At 31.2% G+C, this 24,797-nt stretch overlaps 1 long non-coding RNA gene across 1 annotated transcript; it reads left to right on the forward strand.

Annotated features, from left to right (window-relative positions):
* The first annotated feature begins 22,802 nt into the window (after positions 1-22,802).
* On the forward strand, positions 22,803-23,699 carry LOC140670157 (uncharacterized). Its single transcript, XR_012047477.1, has 3 exons — positions 22,803-23,106; positions 23,237-23,392; positions 23,560-23,699. It is a non-coding gene; the product is annotated as an uncharacterized lncRNA (long non-coding RNA).
* The last annotated feature ends 1,098 nt before the right edge of the window (positions 23,700-24,797 follow it).

Consider the following 24,797-nt stretch of genomic DNA (forward strand, 5'->3'; position numbering starts at 1 on the left):
AATAATTTTAATCAATCCTCTTTAGTACACATAAATTAAATTAAAGAAGAGAGACATTAGTAGAGAACAAACGAAATTAAATTAAATTTAAATCAATGTTAGCTTAACTTAAAGAATAGAGCAATATGGTGTGTATTTTATTTATAATTTACGTTAGTCTGAAAAATATGCATTTCTAGTTTTTTGATTATATTAGAATTACGTTTGGTCGAAAATTCATAGATTTTTGTATTTGTATGTCACTGAGGAGAATCTTAAAGTAAAGGATTAAAACGTTTGGTAATTATCATAATTATATTTTGTTTTTAATTTTAATTATAAACTTGTTCGCTCTTACAACTGCTGTTTAGCTCTGTTTTTGGCCTTTACTATATATTTATTCAGATTTTTATAAAATTAATATTTAAGCAAAATAAGAAAATAACTTTTGTGATATAATTTAGAAATTAAACATTATTATATTAATATGTGATATTTTATTTGATAAAAAGTCCAAACTGGAACTGCATATTCTAACAACAACCTAACTAATGTGCAGAATAATAGTTTTAAAGTTTCTTCGATTTTAAAATATTTACAGGAGCGAGAGACAAATCCGAGCACTTTAAAAGCATATATATTCTGGATATGCTTATCGAAAGATAGATCCTTACAAATAGATACGCCCAGATGATAAATAAAGTCAACCTTTGATAGAAAAACTTCATCTAATTTTCATTGAGTACGTCCAATTTTAAATATAATATTATATTATTTTTTATTATTTTATATTTAATAAAAATTATATATTTAACAGAATATATTAATAAAAATTATATATAATAAACTAGCAAAATACGTTTGCGTTTTTTTTATTTATGTGATTTATTATTGCACAATAATATTTCAACAAAAAATTAGATTTTTTTTGTTGCACGGGATGTAAAGTGAAAGAAATTATTATTATTTATTTCTCTATCAAAAATTGATGAATTTCCAGAAATTTTGGGTTTAATATTTTTAATTCAAATCAAATATTGTAATATGAGCTAATGAAAATCATTTAGTGCTACCACAAAAAAATATCATAAAAATGATACGAAGTGCAAGGTAAAATAATTGTTAAAAGTAACAAATTGTTGCGATAGTTTTCTCCTTTTTCTCTTGCTATTTTCTTTCAACAATGTAACTGTTACACGGAAAATAATAAAAGGATCTCCTCTCTGAACTGTCTTTTTTAACTCTTCTCTCTCTCTCTCTCTCTCTCTCTCTCTCTCTCTCTCTCTCTCTCTCTCTCTCTCTCTTTTTTGTTCTCTAGTTTCACTGAGAAAATTCTTTTCCCGATACAAATCGCTATTCCTGCAGTCTTCCAAGCGCAATTCGAAAGGATCTCTCTTTTCTTCTCAACTTTTCCTTCTTTTTAATTCATGCGAGACATGCAAAAATGAGGTGAATATGAAATTTATAAATATCTGAAGAATATCTATTTATAAATAAATATATAAATAGTATTGTAATAAGAGAAAGAAAATATATATTATATAAAATATAAAATACGTATACTTAATTAAAGTGAATAATAATGTATTATGTGTTATTTTTATTTGCGCTTAAAAAGTTTAATTTGCAAAAAATCGAAATATATGTGTAAATTGAAAAACTATTAATACTTTGAAAAAAAAAATGAGTCCAGAAATTTATTATCGTTATAAAAATTAGAGGCATTCTATCTCAAGAAATAAAAACCTTGATAATTAATTATTGTCTTCTCGATGTAACATGAATACATGCGTGAAAATAAATTTGCGTGAAAAAACACGCGAAAAAAGAAAAGAAATATGTTACGTAACCCAAACGTGAAGAAAGAATTATAAGCGTAAAAAAAAAAACTCTGCGGGATGCAAAAGAAATGGTGTTAGTAAACAGCTCGCTTCTTTCATTTATTGTCTTTTTCGCTCGTTAAATGCATTAGGAAGCGCGGCCGTGAAGAGAAACGGGAAAAAGAAAACGACGCGAGTACGATGGTACGACGAAAGTGAAAAGCTCACGGTAAACATTGAGCGTGTAATTCGCTCTTTAAAGAACACTTGAACGGTAATTAAGCCGACCTGCCAGTGCTCTGTTAGAAAGAGAGCGAGATATTTGAATAGAATGGTGGAAAAAAAAAGAAGAGAACAGGATACAAAAATTACGAAAGAAAAAAGAAAAACATCGAAGGAAGGCGAAGGAAGAAAGAAAAAGAGATGACCGAGAAAAGAAACAAGAAGTTGCTGGGTAAAAGAATAGGACCAGTTAAAACAGATTTTTTTTATAAGCTTGGATTACAGAGAATCACTTTTAATTAGTGAAGTGATATTTAAAAGCTGTATTTAAGCAGAAAAATTCGATTTAAAGTTTACTTGTCTAGCTTGGATGGTTTCTTCGCATCTCTTTTCTCTCTCTTTCTCTCGCTTTTTTTAATCTATTCTTCAACTTTACGAGATTTCTTAATTTTACGAATAAGAGAATTAATTACATATAAAGAATTCATAAATCAAATATAATTTAATAAATATATTTATATTAAAATATATTTTAATAAATTATTAATAAATTAAATTTAGTTATTAATACGCGGACAGATTTTTATATCAGATATACAAATTTAAAGACTTGACAAAGAATAATTAACACTAACTTGATTAATACCAAGGCAATTAAATAATATGGCATGAGGCAGATCGAAATAAGAGAAAGATTTATTATACAATATTATAGAATATATTGTAATTTTTGTATGGCAAACTTAGAAGGGTTTCGGCATTTTGTCTGTATAGTATAAAATGTTAGTTGTCTTACTGCGTTTGGCACTATTGCCAACGTAACGTCCAAGTCAATGGAGAGGAACAAGATTTGATTATGGACTTTCCGTTACTTACAAATCTCAGTTGTTCGCGTTTCCTCCGAAAAATTCACTTCGCTGATTAATACTCGGAGAATACATTCGACCTTTGGCACACCTCTTTCTTCCTGTTTTAATAAATCACGCGAACATATTCGCGAAGTAATATCAGTAAATTCAATTTTTATTCGAAGATCTTTTTATTATCTAGCAATAAAGATTCTTGCATAACTTAAAAAGTTATAGACATATAATATACTTAAAATTCTTGCATGTAATTTTTTATTAATCCTTTCTTGTCAGAAATATGTTTATGCAAATAAGACTTTTTAGCCGAAAATTTGAGAAATTTGTAATACTTTTTTAAAAAAGTTAATTTTAAAACAGTTTTGTTTACATATAATATTATTAAAAATATTTTACACCCGCACATTGATATTTATTGGTATTAATAAATGAAAAAAATTGATTTGCTTACAATTTGCTCGCTTATATTTTCTGAGAAAGTATTCCACAATGCCAAGAAATAAGTAATCTAAATAAATGGAGAAACAGTCTAACTCGTCGCCTAAATAAATAAATGCAGACCAAAAGGGTGTCGACTTTATATTTTTCTTCTCTTTTTTCGCGCCGAGATCCAGAATAACATCGACGGGGGTGGCGTCGGCGGAGGAGGCGAGTCGTGCTCTCTCTCAGCGACGTTTTATACGTCGTCGGGTTTTTTCATGCGGCGGGGTAATTTTTTTATTAGCTTGAAAACCACTCGACCCGTCGCCACCGACGTCATCGTCATCGTTGTGAGGGGGGGGGGAGGTGAGCTCTACCCTCGAGAAAAAGATCGACCACCTCTCCCGCATTTCCGCCTTCGTGTTTTCACTCTTTTCTCCGCACCCCGTTACCACCCTCTCCCTCGATTTCCCGTCAAAACAGCGACGCATTCATTTGCTTTATTAAGTACTTTTGCGTGATTTTAAGAGCACGGCTTTATCAACTCGCGCATTCTCATCCCCTTCTTTACCTTTTTTGTTTCAGATATCATCCGAGATGAGAGAGATGAGACCAATTAATCGACACGACATGGTCGGCACACAAGAGTATAGAATGCATTGTTGAACTTGAAGTTATTTTTGACGGCAGACGACCAATTTAAAGGATCATTAATGTTAGGGACTCGTCGAGTGTGTCTGCGATATAATTATCTCGTGTGCCAATTAAGTATTCTCGTTCGTGAGATCGATGGCTCATTGATTATTAATCGAGCGCGGTTGACGCAATTATGTTATGGATCAGACTCGTTAGGCTGACAATTTTTTGAGCATTATATCGCAAAAATAATAAATTCCTTATCGCAATAAATTTTTTTTTCTATTTTATTCCATCACTCAGTTATTATCCATTTTTAGCAAATTATTATCAGGTAATCAGTCATTTAAAAAAAAATGATATTTGCGCCTCGCAGGAAAAATTGTTTTGCAATTACTTAATGTATAATCCGGCGCAAATAGGATGGAGGAACTTTAGTTTCGACAAATTCCGGAAGAAAATTAAGGTAAGGTAAAGTTTTTCTCGACAGGTTAAAGTGTCAAGAACTTAAGACCTCGAGAGCAACCCCTCTTCGGATGTCGGGACACACTGCTTAGAAACTCTTAGAGGGTAATAAACTTGTTTCACGTGCACGCGTCCGCTCATTATAACGAGTTTGAGAAATGCCGACAGGTTCGTGTTCTTCTGCTCAAGACGTTTGCCAGGTCACCAAACAGGATTACAAAACGAGAATTTAAACGTTAACAGAAGCCTGTACTAGATATGTGTACTAGACATTTTATATAAAAATGTGTAATTATTCTATATATAATGTATATAGTTTTTATATATTCTAGAAGCATAAGAATGACAATTATTTCCCTACTTACATTTCAATTATGGAACGTTAAACGATTTCGAGAAAGAGCGACTCGAGCTGCGCTTGTCGTATCGGAATCATAGAAACGGAAGCCACCCTACGGTATTAATGCGGGGGAGGAAGCCCTTGGTGTGTTCCCCGGGTTCTCCCAATCACCGACATAAATAAATCGGGCTCCCCGTCTATTCCATCGCCGTCGGCCGGAATCCCTGCCACTCCGGCATCGCGAATACGTACGTCAGCGTACGTGAGAGGAAAAAGGAAAGTGATCGAATGGGACGATAGTGCGATCGGATCGGATCCGCCAGAGTTAAGCCGCGCTTACTCTCTGCCAATCCTGGGGAACGATGTGTAATCAGGCCGACATTCTCTCGATTTATTTGAGATAGCTTTATCACCGCGACCGTGCAATACGGCCGATATATCGGCGACGATAAAGGAGATATATTTTTGCATTTTCTCCCGGGTAACATCCTTCTCCGCCTTGCCCGCGAGACAAATTTATCGCCGTTTTCATAATGTACCTATGTGTTACACTTGCGAGTGTATATACCTTTGTTCATGGATTCTTCCCCATATTTCTTCTTTTTAGAAAATATTTAATCGGTAAATTAAAATTAAATAAATAGGGAGTTTGCATTAAAAAAAATACATTTTTTTATATATGTAATTTAAATATATATTATTATAAATTTATTTATAAGAAAATTTTAAATTTTAATCAATAAAAAGGTATTAAAAAATTAAATTAAAATTTAATAAAATTTAAATTGTGAGAAAACGATTTTGATTGGTTGGAGTGCGTGACGTCACAGAGCAATAGTTTCGAACGTTTGTTTTCTGTATTGCGATATTCGGTCATTCTTGACCTCGAGGTACAAAGAAAAACAATTTATTGGGTGTTTTAATTGTTGTACTTTTACATAGAGGTATAAAACAGGTTTTGTACGTGTTACCTTTGCCCATTTTCACAATAACTGGATATTTTAATAAATAAAAATAGTGTGTTGTCACTGTATATATTGGTTAGGTTTGAGGAGACGCTATTTCACGCTATTTAGCGCTATTAGCGTCTCCTCGAATGCAGATATTGCACTGTGACATCACATCGCGTTCGGGAGGATTCCGTCATATCCGAATCGTATTCGACAATTTCAAATAATGTAATTTTTATTATTGATTTTCTCGCTTAATTTGCATTAAAAAATTACGAAAAAAATAATTACATTTAAAACTATATATAAATTATAAAATGCAATTGTTTTTCAAAATCATGCAAATATTGTAATTCTTCTTTAAAAATTGAAATCTCAGTGAAATATTGACAAAAAAGGATTTACATCAAATTTTGAGTAGCCCAATTTTATTGGCCAATAGTGAAAATTGTCTAATGCAACGTAACCGTAAATTGGAATATGTGTGGGAAGGCAACTGGAATCCCGAGGCGGACTTTTAGAGAAGGGTTCTTGGTACGACGCTTAAACATGGACTTTAACCATTAGTCTACGAGCCATTAACTAAATTATGCAAGCACCGCCGAACTCCTGCAAACGTAGCACGCGCGTAAACTTCAGCCATCGCGTTGGGATCCGGATCGATCGAATTATTCATACCACCCACATATGCTACTCTAACTTATGTTCATCATCAACCCTTTGCGACCTAGTACGAAGTTTCACAATTATTTTTGCCCGTAAACTTCATGCAATAGAGTCTACGTATCGAATATATTACATTATAATAAAATAGATGACGCATGTCAATTGTTTTAATTTCTTTCTGCATGTTTCGTAAACATAAAGATTAGGTAACATGTCAAAAGATAAATTAATAATAAATTAATAATGATATTATATAAGAGGATGATATTTCTTTTTTCTTCGTAAAAGACAATCTGTGAGAGATTATTTGGGCATGAATTAATTCTAGACTTATTTGCAATACGTGGTCTGTGTTTTCCAAAGCTAAAGCAACGTTAAAATTTGACTTATTCCAGAGGAATGTCCTGCCTGTACCCAGATGCGGGTCACAAGAGGATCGTTAATGCACAGCCTCGACTTAACTCCCGGCGATTAATCTCCCCATGCTAATTATTTAGCCAGTTATTGTGACGGAGAGAGTTCCGGACGGTCGAATAACGGCGTTCCGTTATCGGGCGCAGTAGGGTTCGAGTGGCAGTAGCGACTGCGTGGTGGCAGGGTACCAGTAGCGACTGAGGGGTCGAGGGGGTGGGTAAGATCTTGAGGTTCGGTCGCGCTCACGAGGATATGCTTGCACGAGGGGTTGGGGATCTCGCGCAAGAGTAAATTGATTAGAATTAAAGGGTTGGCTGGCAGGTGCTGCTATGGGGCTGCTTGTAGACCGAGGAAGAAGAGAACCCTGAGGAGCAAGTAGCGGCGAGGAAGAGCCCACAAGCTCGCGAGAAGGAACGGAGGGAATCTAGCAAGCCGAAGGGAAGTAGCAAGATGTGGGAGGGGAAAGGATCGAAGGTACAACGGTGACCACAGCCTCGACGCTGATTGGTCGAGTCAAGTTTGTGGCAAGATGGCAGGCTGGCTGGCTGGCTGTTGCCACCGCCGCTGCTACTGCTTCTGCTTCTCTGTACTCACGTCGTCTCCCTTTCTAGCCCTCACAACCACCGTCCCCTATTCCCGGCCCTCCTCTCTTCGCCTGCCGCAACTCTTCCTCTAGCTCTACACCGTTGCCTACGTAGTTCCCTTCTACGCGGTCTCTAAGATGCTTTACCTATGTGCCAAATAGATGTATGTACGTGTACACGCCTGTTCGAAACAATGCCGGGCGTGCAACCACCCTCGCCCACCACCTTTCTCCGGCCAACCACCCCCCGCCACTGCCCGCCTCGTGCTCTTCCTTCCGAGACTGTTACCATCCTTACCGTGCCATACCAACCCTTACCGCTACCTATACGTATTCTATTCGTCGACCACCCACATCGCCCATCTCACCTTCGCCGTTTCCGTCACCCGTAGTTCTCCATCTCACCTCCGTCGTCGCGTCCTACCATCCGCAATGCACACCATCACCACCACCCATCTCCTTTCACGTACGCCGTCCTACTCTCTCTCTCTCTCTTCGTCTCTTTCCCTTTCTGTTTCCACTTCCGTCTTCCTCAAATGCCCGATCCAATCCGCCCGGCGGGTACGGTACCGTACGGTACCGTAAGTACGGGAACACCAGCGCGATCTCTCAAAGAGAATGCGATAATACGAAGAACTTCGACTAATGAGTTAATAGTTGGTGCCTCGCGTTACCGGCAGTACTGGGAAGTACTTTATTCGACGTCGCCGGGAGCAACGAGAAGATTATAACGCGGTGAAGTGAGTGTGGCTGTGAAGCAGACACACACACACACACACATACATACATACATACATACATACATACATACATACATGTACCCCTCAACTACACACGCAACTACAGCCGCCCGTTTGCGCATATCCGGAAGAAGTATATGCGTAACGACACTGTCGACGGCAAGCAAAGCCGTTGAGAAAACTCGTCCGAGATAATCAGGCGACTATCTCGTTTCCGCCGCCTACGCTCTTTCCAAGCCGTTCGAGTCGCACTCTCGCGCGCTTCGAGTCGACCTCCCTTCAGCCTTGAACGACTTTTCCTTTTCTTTCCGCGCAAGGTCGCCTGCGGCGGCAGCTGATTTACTGCCGGCTGACGCCGATCGAAGCAACATTCATAATCGCGTTCCCGTGCTAATTAACAGGTCTTTGGATCCTTTTAGAATGCGGTTGGCACGAGGGTGAAGGATAATAAAAGAGTAATTCTAGCTAATGAAAAAAAAAATGGAGTTGACGTTTTCATCATTCTTCCTCATTGATTTGCGTACGATCCGAAAATGATTAATGCAATAGATATGCCTATATACAGGGTGTCCCAAAATTTCTATATTTTCTTTTAAGGACAAATGCTCTAGTTAATTTGGAGACGATTTTTCCTAAGTGGAAATGTTGAGGCATTAATAATGTTTGAGTCAAAGCTTTTTTTTTAATCGCTTAAAATAAATTTTTTGGAATTAAAAAAATTAATTAACATTTAAGACTTAATTATAAAGATATACAATGGCAAAAATTGAAAACTGCAAAAAATGATAATTTGCCTCGACATTTTTGAAGAAAATCGTCTTTAAATTAGCTGGAGAATCCGTCCTTAAAACAATTCAAAAGTTTTAATAATATACAGGGTGTCGCATTTTAATTCCTCCAGTCGAATATCTCGAAAACCAAGCCTAGGAGAAAAAAATGTTTCAGGCAAAAGTTGTATGGTTTCGAAGGGGCCATAAAATGGTATCATTGGTCTGACCTTGAAGAGTCATTTGAAGGTCACGTGAAGGTCATCTCAATTTTTTTAAATGGCACCCCCTATTTTTTGTTACATATTCTTAGTAAAATGTGTAACTGCTAGTTGCAAATTCAGAGTTTTTCTTAAAGATAACTATGTGTTTTAATTACGCCAATTGATTTGTCTCATTATTCTGTGCATAAAAGTATTAGGGTAAGATAATCGAAAAATGAATATTTTACGAGATATCCTGTATTTTATGTCAAAATATTGCAACTTTGAAGCCTTATAACTCGAAAAATGTTTAATGAAAAAACATTTTATCATAATGTTTTGGAAAGCTCTCAGGATAAGCTACAAGAATATGCAAAAATATATAGGATGTTTCATTTAAGAAATTCAAAATGACCTTCACGTGACCTTCATGTGACTCTTCAAGGTGAAACTGATGGCACCATCTTATGTCCCCCTAGAAACCATACAACTTTTGTCTGAAACATTTTTTCGAATTTTCCATATTTTTCGAGATATTTCACTGGAGGAATTAAAATGGGACACCCTATGTATACATTAAAGCTTTGTAAAAGCTTAAAATTAAAAATAAGCATAATTGTGTTAAGATATATATGAATTAAAATTTTCGGGTGTAATTTAAAAAAAATGTACTATCGTTTATAGATTATTTTCATCATCTACATCGAACGTCCAAGCACGTGATACCTATCTCACGTCACAAATATAGTATATATATATATTCCCCTGGCATCCTTCGGCGTTTCCTTTTTGGCTTAAACGTCGCGAGAAAATTCGCATCTCGAGGATTCTCTCGGCGTGGGTGATGACAAAAAGGAAACCGGCGTTCGGTTCTCCAGCCTCATTCTCGCGTGGAGAAAAGTGCAACCAATAATTTTATTTTTCCGCGATAAAACACGGCGTCGCCGAGACCAATGGGGGTGGGGGGAGCGGAGGGGGGTCGGTGCGGACCGTCATGTTGAGGGGCACGGGATTGGGGTGCGACGGAGGCAAGCCGCGTATCTTTAGTAAGTAAACAGAGCGTCTTATGAATTTTAAGCAGCTTTCTCTCTCTCTCTCCCTCTCTGCTTGTTTATTTTCATCGGCTGTCCTTTTCTCCCTTTCACGCGTGCACATACACCCTCTCTCTACACATACAGATGATAGACTCAAACACAGACACACATATACACACACACACTTTCTCTTTCTCTCTTTTGCGGCATTCTCCGCATCTTCTAGCACCCTCTGGTCGCTCGTTTTCACTCGCTCTTTCTCCTTTGAGGCGACCTCTTATATGCACGAGCCGAGATGGCGAAGAAGGGCAACATAATTTAGAAAAGTAGATGCGCCAAGATTGTGTAAGCGACGTTCTTCTTTCCCTTCGGCTTCGCGGTCAAAACACGAAGATGATGCAGGCAACGTAACGGGGTCGTTACTCGACAAAAGCTATATGTATCGCCTGTTATATATGAATAAAGAAGAATCTTTGTATTAATAAAACATAGGAAAAATAACAATATAGAATATTATTATTAACAAACATTATTATTTGTATTAATTTGAGGCTTTCGAAGATTAAAGGAGGCTCTTTTCTTATTCGCGTCATACTGAATTGCGACATCAGAAGCAGAAAATCATGAGGTTCTTCTTGTGAAATACATTAAAATAAATAATTTTTTTTAAATGTTATCACTTATCGATAATATAGATTATAAAATACGCCGAGAAAATTATCTTTTTATTATCTTACATTAATAAATGTAAGTACATATATCTTATCTATATGTATTCTATTTTTAAAAGAAATTTTACGATAATTGATCAAGAAGCTATTAATTAATTTTCGAATTAAAAGAATTTTCGAATTTTAATTTATTTTATCATTTATTAATTTATTATTTTATCGAACACACACAAGTAATCGCATTTATTTTGTTTCATGTATTTCGCAACAAAAAACCTCATATGATTTCTCACTTTTGACGTCATAGTTTAATATGACGATATTAAATATCAATATACAGGGTGTCCGGTAATTGGTAAAAAACCTGCAAATAACAGATTCTTGAGATCATTTGAAGACGATTTTTTCTCAACGAAAATAGGCATCAATAATTTCCGAGTTATAAGCGATTGAAAAAAAAAGTGCTTTTCGCAAACTAAACTTTTTGAAGTTAAAAAATTACCAAAACTACATTCTTTAGTTAATTTCAGATAGAGTTTACTGTAATAGAATTTTAATTTAAGGCTTAATTACAAAGATATATAATGATAAAAATTGGAAACTTGCAAAAAATGATGACGTCTCTCGATATTTTTGTTGAGAAAAAATCGACTTCAAATGATCTCAAGAATCTACCATGAACAGGTTTTTCACTAATTACCGGACACTCTGTATATAATTAAATATAAAATATTTTAATTTATTTTATTTGAATCTATAGATTTTCCAGTCGGAAAAAAATAAAAAGAATAATTTTGTTATTATTTTTTTTTCAGAAAAAATAAAATTTGAATAAAAGAGAGAAAATTGCTCACGTATAATGATATATAAATTTAATTTTTTTCACACTTATTAAATTTTATTTTTTCTAAAAGAAATAAAAAATTATTCTTATAATTATTTGTTTATTTTTATTATTATTTTGCCTGTAACACATTTCATATATATACATAATTATATACATATATATTATTTATATATGGATTTTATTCTCTCGAATAATCTTTACATGTTGTGAGCTATTTATCGTCAAAATTAGAATTCTTCATTCTTTTGAAAAATTCTGATTGATTTTAATTTGATAAATTTTCTGAAACGCATAAACGATATTTATCGTCGATCTTTATTCCATAAGCGAGTGCAAATATAAATATATTAAAATTTTGTTTAGTGATTCAATTAATCATTCAAATCACGTTTATTTATTCAATATATTGTTACATTGCCTTTATATGAAACTTTGCTAAACTCTCAGTACATTCTTTTCTTACATTTTTTAATATACTGCACTTATTAGAATTTTAAGAGTATCTTGATTTATTAATTCCAAGCTATCAATCTCATGTAATCTTGTCCATATTAACGAACCACCTTTTATCATCTGAATACTCGAAAATTTTACCATCGCAATCTTACCTTTATATTACACTATGTAAAAAAATTAAAGGGCCACTTTCTTCCATATAAAAAAAGGTCAATTTTCAAATAGTTGTAACTTCCTTAAAAATAATCTGAATAAGATCAATAAAAAAGTGTTTCAAAGCTTGAAGTTTTTAGTTTTAGAATCATTAAATAAATTTCAATTCTTTCTATTCGTTACAAAATTATATTGTAAAAAAAGCGACGTCCGTCGATTGAACAAATTTTTCAAAATTTAATCCAAGAATATCGAATTAAAAAAAATCCTAGCATGATTTCATTAATTGAGCATTAAAAAGCAGAGTTTTAGCTTTAATAGTTTTTTTTAACGAATATTCTATAATTTTTTTTCGCCGAGATATTCATAATTAAAACAAAACCAAGCTATTGACTTTGAATGTTTATAACTAGTGAAAAAATGATCGTATGATAATCATTAGATTAAATTTTTAAAATATACAGAAAAAACTTAACACTTTGGCCTTTTAAACAAGTAACTAAAATGATTTTTACTTGCAAATGTTGTAGAGTTCATGAAAATTTTATCGTTTTTTCATTAACTTGTATTGATTTAAATAAAAAAAGATAAAAGTGCAATTTTTACTTGATTTTTAAGTAACAAGTACACGCTTTAAAAATGAATAAGGATTGAAAAAACGATAGGATCATTTTAAAACACTAACTTTTCTCTTGAAATTGCTTTTTTAATGATTATTGTACCATCATTTTTTTCACTAGTTATAAGCGTTTAAAGTCAATAGCTCAATTTTGCTTTAATAATGAATATCTTGGCGAGAAAAAATCATAGGCCGGTATTCATAGTCCGTTCTTATATTCAAGCTCGTCTTAAGTAAAATCTTAAAATTCTATTCGGCCATCTGATTGGCTGAACGTAGTCTTAAGTCGACCAAAAACATGTCTTAAGAATGGACTATAAATACTGGCCATAGAGCATTCATTAGAAAGAGAAATTAAAGCTAAAACTCTTTAACATCAAATAAATAAAATCGTAGGATTTTTTTTTAATTCGATGTTCTTATTGTTGGACAAACTTTTGAAAAATTTGTTCAATCGATGAACGTCGTTTTCTTACAATGTAATTTTGTAACAAATAGAAAGAATTAAAATTCATTTAAAGATTCTAAAACTAGAAACATCAAGTCTCGAAAAGCCTTTTTATTGATTTTATTCTGATTATTTTTAAGGAAGTTGCACCTATTTGAAAATTGGCCTTTTTTATATGAAAGAAAATAGCGCTTAAATCTTTTTACGTAGTGCATGTAAGTATACTTCAGATACCTGAGTGTTTAACAAAATTTCATCCAATCTCCATCAGAACCTTTCGTCGGCCGAGCCGCTCTATATGAAGGAGAAAAAAAAATAAAAATTGCGCAGATACAATTGGTTTTGTGTGACATCGATCAAGTCCCTGGATTTGCTTTCATCCTACGATTGTGGGCGGTCACGCGACGTTGTTTTGATATTGATCTCGAGGATAGGAGGACAGCGTCGTCGTCTAAGCATTCTAATGGTAAGGGATCGGGATTCTGCGCGCTGCGAGGCGCACGTGCTCCTAATGATTTTAGTGTGTACCCTCGTGGTACAGTATACCCTCTCCGGCGACGTATATAGTCATGTATAGTCATAGGCGGGCATATATAGCCGCGTATCGTATCCGCATTACCGGGACGCGATGTGTAATATGTCCCGGAGAGAAGCCCGAGGGAGAACGAGGGTGGCCAAAGAATGGGGGGAGGACCCCTTTCCACCTCCTCCCCCTCTTTCTCTTGCGGGATTCTTAATGGCGAAGGGCCTCTGAGGTAACACTACGGCTATTAAACGCAGACTCTACCACTTCGTCTTCTCTTCTAACGTCACCATCCCTCCTCTTTCCTCTCCTCATGTAGATATCCTTCTTCGCCCTTTTCAGCAACACCCGATAGTTTCGCTGTGCGATCGAAATTTTAGTAAGAAACTTGTGAAAGAATATCTGTGTGTATTCGCCGAGAGAATTTAATTTCGAAACACACGATTTCGCAAATCTATTCGCCCCTGATTATAATCTGATTTTATGTTAATCCAAATTATGTGCGATACAAGATTATGTTGAATTAAATTATATGGACGCACGGTTAATAGTGTGATATATGAAAAATTGTGATCTTGATGATTTATATCTGCTCTTTATTATTACGTGATATATGTATGTAATGTAATTATAAATACTAAAATATAATAAATAATATATAATTATACTAGCAACATCCCAGACAGCACACAATATTTATGATAATATATATTTTGAAATATTATATATAAATATTTTATAAAAATCTTTATTTGACATATTTTTAAAATATAGATGAAACATTTTATATTACGATAAATATAAAATAAATATTTATAGTAATTATTTTGTAAATATTGCTCAAATATTTGCTAAAATATTTATGGTAAATATTTATGATCTATTTAATCTAAAATCTTAAAAATATTTATAAAATATTTAAATAACTATTATAAATTAAGAACGATAAATAACAAACGGCCTTAGAAAGCAAACCTGTGTACTGATAAACGAGTTAGGTGATAATTAACAAACCATATAATTAATCGACAAAGTAAAATGTATTATAATTAATATCAAAAACTTCAACTTTATCATACATATGTCGTGAAATCACCAATAATAAATCTATAATATCACAAATATATATCGCACTATCGCATCATTACCTAATCTTATATTAAACGATAAATGTTTAGAGATTAAATTAACAATTAAATATAATTCGAGTGCGTACGTTTCGAGCTCATTTTCGAGTCTTCTTCAGCACAATAGTAAAAATACAAATTTACAATTTTAATAGAACGAGAATTATTAGTAATAATTTATAAATGTAAGTGTAATAAAGTTGTTAACTTAGTTGTTAAGACCGTCTCCGATGTGTTTTTTAAAAAATTTTTTTGGTAGACAACAGAGTCAACATTACAAAAATCACTGATCTTATAATATTGTATGTGAATAGCAATGATCGTTGAAATTCGTTAACAATATATAGTGACGGTTGATATTAAATTGTTGACTCGTGTACTGTGGAGTTCACTCGGATAATGACTATTATAAATATTTTGTGCTCTCTGGGATATAATATATAATAGTATAATGATAAATTATGTATAATTATATATTATAATTTTAAGATATATGGAAAAAAATAAAAGTAATTTAAAACAAAATACACATCTAGACTGTTTTATATTCTTGTATTAAAATATTTTTAGTGTTTTTCTAAATCTTATCATGCGTGGTAGATAAGATAAGTATATATCATAGATATAAAGAGATAGCTATAATTATTAAAGTAAGAAATAAAAAATTATTTTTATAAAGTTGTCTGTAATCTATACAACTTTCTATTAAACAAAAATTTCATAAGACAGATTACATCAAATGAATCATTTTTACAAATAAGTCGTAAGATTAATTGTAAATATTATAGGCCAAATTCATGAAAAAATTACCAAAAGGAAGAAATTATGAGTAATAAGACGCGAATAAAATTAAAATCACACGTGAAGTACCGTTTGTAAAGGAACGGAGGATTAGAGAGTGTAGTCCCGCTACCGGGAGTGAGTATAAGGAAAATGTAAGCCCGGATCAACCGCGCTCATCCTCTTTAGCGTCGGCGTTTGACGCGACCGCTGAAATTTTTACTTGCTTCGATTTGGCCTTTCGGTGAGATTCTCTCCCCGTCCTCTGATTGGTGGACCCTGACCACGCCCTGCACGTAAGGGTGACTCGTTCGCTCGAGCACTATCAACCCTTATGTATATGCCCGATGCGAGCACACATTTATATATATATGTCGATACGCGTTTGTTTGCGTATACTCGTATGTGTACAGAATACCACAGATACATAGATGAATATATACGGCCAATACATAGACACATATATATATATATATATATAGGGACGTGTGGTATATACCGGGTGGGGTTCCGTTCAGGAGACGCTCAGTGGGCTTTCGATACGACACGGTCGATCGAACGGCTCGCATTTTCGATATCGGGGGTGTTATCTCGCGGGAAGATAAGCGCGCACCGCAGGATGCCTGAAAAATATTTCGACACCGTTTTGCCGGTGGCTGTATGTACTTAAATACATATACGCAATGTTGCACGCGAAAAAAACTATGTGTTTATGTCACAAGGATTTTCGATAAAACAGAATTTCGCGACAAATGTGATTGCATTTTTTTTCTACTATTAGTTTATTCAGATCCATTTGAATTTAAAAATTTCTATATATATAGCTAAAAAAGAATCATTTCTCTCGCGCATGTAACGATTACATTATATTTATATTGTAGAATTAAATAAATCATAATATGACAAATTAATTATTCTATTAAGAATTTAATTTGTCTTGCGCATGATAAAAATAAATTTAAGTGTTTAACACATATTATATCCTTAAAAAATTACCTTCTTAAAGAAAGATAAAAAAAAATTGCTTTTTGTATAATATTATTTTTTGTGGTAATAGTTTTTGATAACCGGTGTATAAATTTGGCGCCTTTTTTTATCTTTTTCATGAAAATACGAGGATCGTATCTTTGCTTATTACATATATCCAGGGTTTTCAAACTTATTTGCTATTCTTATTATAAAACTAACTACAAATCAATATGCCAGAAATATATATAAATTAATATCAACAATATATTCTTTTAATTTTCTTAGTACACATTGAACGTTATAATAACTTTATAAATTTAATATTTGGTGAAAACAATTAAAACGTAGAGCTCTCTTTTTCATTATTCTTCTAGAGTATAATAAAAATTAATATAAATGATGATAAATTAATATAAATAATAATTTCTTTTGTATAATATGGATATGTAATCCATTAATGAACTATTGTTGCTGCTTCTTTAATTTATCATTAAATATAAATAAAACGGAAAGAATAAGTTATATAATTCTACTTTTAATAGTAAAGATCAAAAGACAAATTATTAAAGACGATTTAAAAAACGATTTATCTAATTGTAAGTATTTTTTTCACACTTCACAAAATAGCTTGCAAAATTGCTGATTTATTACGAAACAGTTTTTTATATGAAACTGATTAAAATACAATTATTAAATATTAATCACAAGTTTGACATTACAAAAATATATAAGAACTTTTTTAACTAACTTTATTTTATAACATCCAATATATATTGTCTTTTATTTCTTATTAGATACTTATTCACATACACGCACGCACACACACACACACATACACACGCAATATATATAGGAATCTGACAAAAATACTTAATAGTTTTCAAATAAATACCGTGAAACAAATTTTCGCATATTAACAAATTTCTTTATATAACTGCATATATGTGTGTCATTTATAACATAAGTAAAACGCAGTTTAATAGTAAGTAACCGTTTATTTAATTTGAAAATTAGTTTATGCAATTTGTCAGGATTATTAGCAATTTCTTTCGATTAAATAAAGCAAAAAATATATAGTAAAAAAACGAAAAATTTTTTTAGGAAGATTATTATTTTGAGAGATTATTATTCTCTAGATATAGCATCTAAAAGTAAATAGAATATAATATAATAATATCTTAATCAATATAATCGAAGTCATTTTATAAGCACTCAGAAAAAACTTTTGCATTTATAATTCTAATAATAATTAAGAAATATATTAAATATAAATATTATATCCATACTTGTAGAATATTTCTTGATTATATCAATGTGAAATAACGTAAGACTACCGCTTGTTAAATCTATAAGAATTTCGTTGTATATTTATTTAGAGACTCATTTGGTGACATTGACAATGAAATATATGTATTTGAAGACTTTTTCTTTTTTTCCCGCTATTAAGGATGTCATGTATAATAAAAAAATGATATTAAAATATTTGACAAAAAATTATATTGTAATTTGTATTGTAAGTGTAAGTTTTCGTTTATCTATTCACCTATGTAAGATATTTCGATATTTGTGTCTCTTTGCGAAAGAAACCCTCATATTTTTATATAAATTGCCCGCTGTATTTTCTTCTAAAATAATATCGAATTTAGACGATACTTTTCCGTTATTTTCTAGTGCTTTTTATCTTAATACTCAGGAAGATCTCGCCAGAATGTCCATTTCGGAATTTCTTTCATCGCTTTCAACATTGTTGACCACTCAATAATTTACTTTTCGCTTCTAAAAAATATTATATATACAACTTTTTTTTATAGACATAAACACTTTCGCTTTTATCTGTCAATAGCTTTGTTTAGCAAAAGGTTATTTGTCAAAAGACAATATAATTAACTGTCAGTATATCACAGAGTATCATTAGCATACTCTTATGTTGAATACCTCAACCGTACACTTTTCTGTGTAAATGCTTTGGAGTTGATAACGTTTCTTAAATATATGCATAGTAAAAGTAAAGATCTTTTAATATAAAACAAACTTATGTATACACAATGTTGCGTACGAAAACTAGGTCACAAAAATTTTTGATAGAACAAAATTTCATGACAAGTTCTCTCTTTTATGTCTATTATTATAAATTCAGATCTATTTTAATTTAAAAAAATTCTATAAATATAAAAGAAAATTGTCTCTCTCCCGTATGTAACAATTATATTACATTTATATTATAGAATAATTAAAATAAGTCACAACATTAATTAATATGGCATATTAATTATGCTAAGAATTTAATTTGTCTTGTGCATGATAAATAAAATTATATTATGTTTAATACTTACTATATCTATTACACAATTATAATTTTTTACGTACACAAAGGCAAATAAATTAAAAATGGGATATAATGATAAAAATAGACATGTGTAATACAAATATAAAAATAGACAGAATATATGTGATGTTTTTCTAAAAAAATATCAAATTTAAAAGAGAGATGGACAGCAAGTCTTTGAAATATCTTATTGTTATCTCAAATAAAATAGAAGATTCATGTAATGCAAACAAAATAAATTTTATTATTTAATTTTCGATTACACTAAAGTAGGAAACAACTAATAATTCGTACATATAACGTCATAAATGGCAATAATAACGATGATAACATACAAGCAATGGTAATAGACATATTGAGCGGATGCGTGATGACACCGCGTTGTGTTGGCATATGTATTTCGAGACAAATACCAGACGCAAATGAATTCCGCATGCAAGAATGGGAAGCCGTGGATCCAGATCGCATGACTGAATTTTCAAGTATTTCCTCTCGATGTTTGTTACGCTAAATTTAGTCTCTCTCTCTCTCTCTCTCTCTCTCTCTCTCTCTCTCTCTCTACATTTAATAACGTCACATATGCTGTCTCATTCATAGCCATTATCTCGTGTCACATGAGAACCGTATGATATACTTAATATTGTTTCCATATCTCTCCTATCTATATTCGTCCGGTTCACAGATCTATTTATACTTCCCAAAATTAAATATATAAGGACAATGTTGAGTACAAAGCAAAAAATCAAGAACCTACATTATTGATAATAGTATAAAAGTATAGTATAATTATTTTTATATTATTTTTATTAAAATAATTAATTTTTAAATAATAATGATGAACAAGTGAGTGTAATACTATCATATTTTACAATTTTATAAGATTTTACAACAATAAACTATGTTTAAAAAATTATTTATCTTATTTTCTAGTTATTTCAAAATTGTTTTATAATTAAAAAATATTTATAATTATTAATTTTTTAAATTAATTTTTGCAATTCGTATTGTTAATGCAAGTAACAGTTTCTGTTCTTTCTCGGAATAATTTTTTAGGCAAAACACTACGATCTAATATTATAACTGCTCATTTATAGTTAGTGAGTCTTGTTATTTTATTAAATGATATTTTAATATTAACATTGATCTTATTGATATATTACATATTAACAATTATTGATATATTATATATTAACATATAAATATTATTTTTACAAATGTCATTCTATGCTTTGATTGTGTAAGAACGAACATCAATTACTGTTTATAAATCTACTGTAAAAAAAAGCGCTATCACCAAAAGATAAAAGTAATAAAAGTTCTCGCGGAACTAACTGATTATGTCAAAGATATATAACATCACTTCGTTAAACTGCGCACAATTAGCACTACGCATGCGTAACAGTAAGTGAATGAATTAGCGAGTATTCGAGAAAGAGAAAAAAAGCAAAACCTTGTGATAGCTAAAATTTCAACTAAATAAAATAGGTCACGGCTAAGATGTTTATAGAGAAAAAAATTAAGTGTCAAATTAAAACTTATACACTCATATGAACGCGTTTATTGTTTTATATATACGCAACAATTTATAATCTTTTTAGAAACCCTAAATTTCAACAATATTATAATCTTTTTTCAATATTACAATTGTCATTTCAAGAATAAAATAATTATTTTAACTTTAAGAAAATTATAATCTCCGATTTGAACATGTGTTATTTTCTATCCAACATTTTTCCTCTCCATCCAACGATTCCCCTTATATATTGTCGTTAAAATATCAAAGCTTAAGGGGCAAATAATAAATCAATCAATTAATGTAAATCAATATTAATTATTCAAGAAAATTATTCTTAAATAATGAGAATATATTTTTCTTGGTTGAACTATATAAAATGTCTTCATCCAAGCAAATTTTCTTTGTTTGACGCAATATAATCTCATTTCAAGATTTATATTTTGAAACTAAAGATATTGTCAAAATAAGAATATTCTTTTTTTCTATGTACACATTACAACGGAAGTTTAGTTACCATACGCAATTTTTAACTACGGCAGCTAATTTTATTTCCGTGATATATTTTTTTGCAGTACTTTTCAGTTAAAACGAATTTAGATTTCTGTAAAAACAATTAGCACAATTTTTGTAAATCTTGTAAAACTTATGTGTTTTGATAAATTGAACAAAAAATTAATCTCAATACATTTTTTCTCACGATCAGTAGAGAATGTATAAGAATTATTTCATTTCAATAGCAGTCAAATATATTAAAGTATAACCATTGTATCAAATGTACAACTTATTTGTACGGCTGCATGCTGTGCATTCAAAAACTAGGGCGACGACTACGAGGACGTTTCTTTTAGTGAAAAGTGTTCATATTTTGACTTTTGATCACAATAAACTTTAAACGCGTTTTTCTCAAAACCATGTTTTCTGAGTTTGGGTACACGATAGAGAAAAATCTAATTGATCGATCGAATTATTTCTAGGCTTGTTTTGTAGATAATTAGTGCCTCTTCTATATGAACTAAAAAAATTTTGGAAAAAGTTAAATTAAACTAATTTTTTGTTAAAAAAGATCAAAATTTTTTCGCAAAAATTGTAATTTTTTATAAAATCGTATACAAATTTTTCAATTTTTGCTTTTCTTTGAATTTTTTTAGTTCAAATAGAAGGTAATTATATACAATTAAAGAAAATATTTGGTTTTTTCGTTTCAGATAAAAATTACGACCGCCAGAGTGTACCCAAAAATCATTTGGCGCTACAAACACGGCTCCATCTTTCAATTAAAAAATTAATATTTTTTAATGAAAAAATATTTTTTATTATGTTGAAATATGTAATAAAGCACCCTTAAAATTTTGAAATGATTGATTGTATAGTTATTTAGAAAAAAATTACGCAAAATAGAGCCTTCCAAATCAGGTTCCTCCTTAAGCCTTGCCGATGTTTTGTTTATTTTCATCGAAGTCTTTTGTTTTATTATTATTATTTTCTTCGTAATCTGCTGAAAAAATTACATAATAATTTCATGCACCGACAAATAGTGTTTATAAAGTTAATGTGTGAAAATTTTATTTATAATACACTTTTTTATATAAAAAATTGTTATAAACAATATATACTTATTATATATATATATATATACTTATTATATATATATATACACCCTCCATAAGTTTGAAAACACTCTAAATATTTTTAATATAAAGAAAATACATAATAAAATCAATTAATTTTTGTTTGTAAATGTTTATTTACTAATTATATTAATTATCTTGACTCGTGATTTATACGGAATCTGACGCGTCGGAGTCATTTTCAGTAATTGTGATTAATTTTATCAATTTTACAAAAACTTAAATTAAATTACATTTACAAATGACTTCTTATCACTCTGACGTGTAGTTATAATTCGTGCACACATTACAGGCGCCACTACATCTAATACGCTGCACTAGCTGTAATTATAGCAGAGTACGTGCTATAACAGATCAACACGCAAAATTCAACTTTCAGCGCTTTGGTATTATGAAATAATAACCGATATATTTTTGGCATGTAAAAGTGTTACAAGTGTCCTAGATGGAATTATTTGTTGTCGTATGATATGTTTATATCAAAAACCTGCATAGATCACTGCCGTACACCTGTTTATCTGTAAAATATAGGATGTTTCCACACTTATGGAGGATAGTGTATAATAGATTTCTTTACATCATCATCTGCTACTATTCAGTTTTTTTACAATTGATTCGGTAACAGATCTTGCAATCAATTTGTAATCAGATAAATCATAAGCAATTCATGCAATCAATGCATCAATATCTTTTGTCCTTGACGCATTTAATTGCAGCAGATTTATAGAAAGGGATTATAAGGTTTTTCTCTCTCAGAAAGATAAAAAGGAAAAGAGTCAATGTGCCGTCAGCCAAAAACAGTATACTCATCGTTTAGACGTTTATTTAATAAGCTTGCCTATTATCGATCTATTATAAATACGAGAAATTACAATTTACATACGCGAGAGAAGTGTGCTATACTCTATATCCTGTGAATCATTTTCAATACAGCTTATGTAAGTCCAATTAAAACAATTTTAACGTGTTTAGTGCTCAATAACAAATAAAAGTGTCTTATTGTTAGATCTCTTTTAAATCATACAAGTGTTTCGACATGTAATAATCTCAAACGTTATTTCACATTAGATACTGATCGTCCAGATTACAAATCGTGTAAAGTGAAACATTACACAATGGAATGCATTATATACATTGTGCAGATTGTGGTTTCAATTATTCACGCATGGATGTGTTTTTGGTTTAATAAAAGCATAAAAAGCCTGTCACATTATCTTGGTTTAGGTAAGACATTTTCAGACAAATAATCTTTACATAATTCTTGCTCTTCGTGTCTAGAATAATAATACAATTTAGCAGTCTCATACAAATTGATTGTTAATTTTGAGATAATCGACTTAACGAAGAATTTGTATATATATCTTTAAAAATTAGAAATTATGTTTTTTTAGATGTACTGTTTGTTCTAAAACGATGGTGGGCTCTTTGGTACATCTCAAAACAGAACAAAACTCAAAACAAAAATAAGGAAGTTTTCGATATAGAAGAAATTTTAAAACTATGCACAGATAATCCAAAGATTATTATGAATGAAAATGTGAGTAATAGTGCGTAATACTTTGCTTTAATCATATGTTAAAAATTTTTTATTATTTATTTATCTTATACAAAGTTGCGATAGCATATCTTTCTATGATACTGACCAGAAAGGCAATTCATTATCCATTAAAATGAGTCACAGAGAATGTCACATAGTGGAATTAATCTTGCAATTAATCTTATCGGATGGTCGAGCTTATGTGCTGCCTAGTGAAATTTAATTAATATCATATGTATAATATAATTAATAATAATAGAGAATAAACTGACACATATGTGTATGTGTGTAGATTATCCTGATAAATCTATGACAAAAAATACAAATAAAAAATGGTCGGCATTGGGTCTAAAAATTGAATCGTTACAACCACGACGTTGGAGAATCACTTAAAATGGTCTTCTCTGGAAACAATGTCAAGAAGACACATGCAACGAAGACAATGAGGAATAAAAATATATAAATAAGTAAATACACAAATTATGTGTTTTCTTTACACCAATTGATTCGTCTCATTATTCTGTGCATAAAAGTATTAGAATAAGATAATCAAAAAATGAATATTTTACGAGATATCTTGTATTTTATGTCAAAATACTGCAACTTTGAAGCCTTATAACTCAAAAAATACTTAATGAAAAATACTTTGTCATAAGTGTTTTAGGAAGCTTTCGAGATGAGCTACAAGAATATGTAAAAATATATAGGGTGTTCCATTTAAAAAACTTGAAGTGACCTTTAAGTGACCTTCAAATGACTTTTCAAGGTCAAACCAATAGTATCATCTTATGGCCCCCTCGAAATTATACAACTTTTGTCTGAAACATTTTTCTCTCCCGGGCTTGGTTTTCGAGATATTCGACTGGATGGATTAAAATGGTCTACCCTGTATATATGTGTGTGTGTGTGTGTATATATATATATAGGGTGTCCCGAAAATTTTGGTAAATATTTTAATGGCAGGTTCTTTAGAACATTAAAGGCGAAAAATTTAATACAAAAATGTCGAGGCTACAATAGTTTTCAAATTAGAAAGATTTAAAGATTACGAATGACAGGACTAGAATTTCGCGCGCTCAGGTATATATATAT

Source organism: Anoplolepis gracilipes, chromosome 10, assembly GCF_047496725.1.
Source record: "Anoplolepis gracilipes chromosome 10, ASM4749672v1, whole genome shotgun sequence".
NCBI classification, from domain to species: Eukaryota; Metazoa; Arthropoda; class Insecta; order Hymenoptera; family Formicidae; genus Anoplolepis; species Anoplolepis gracilipes.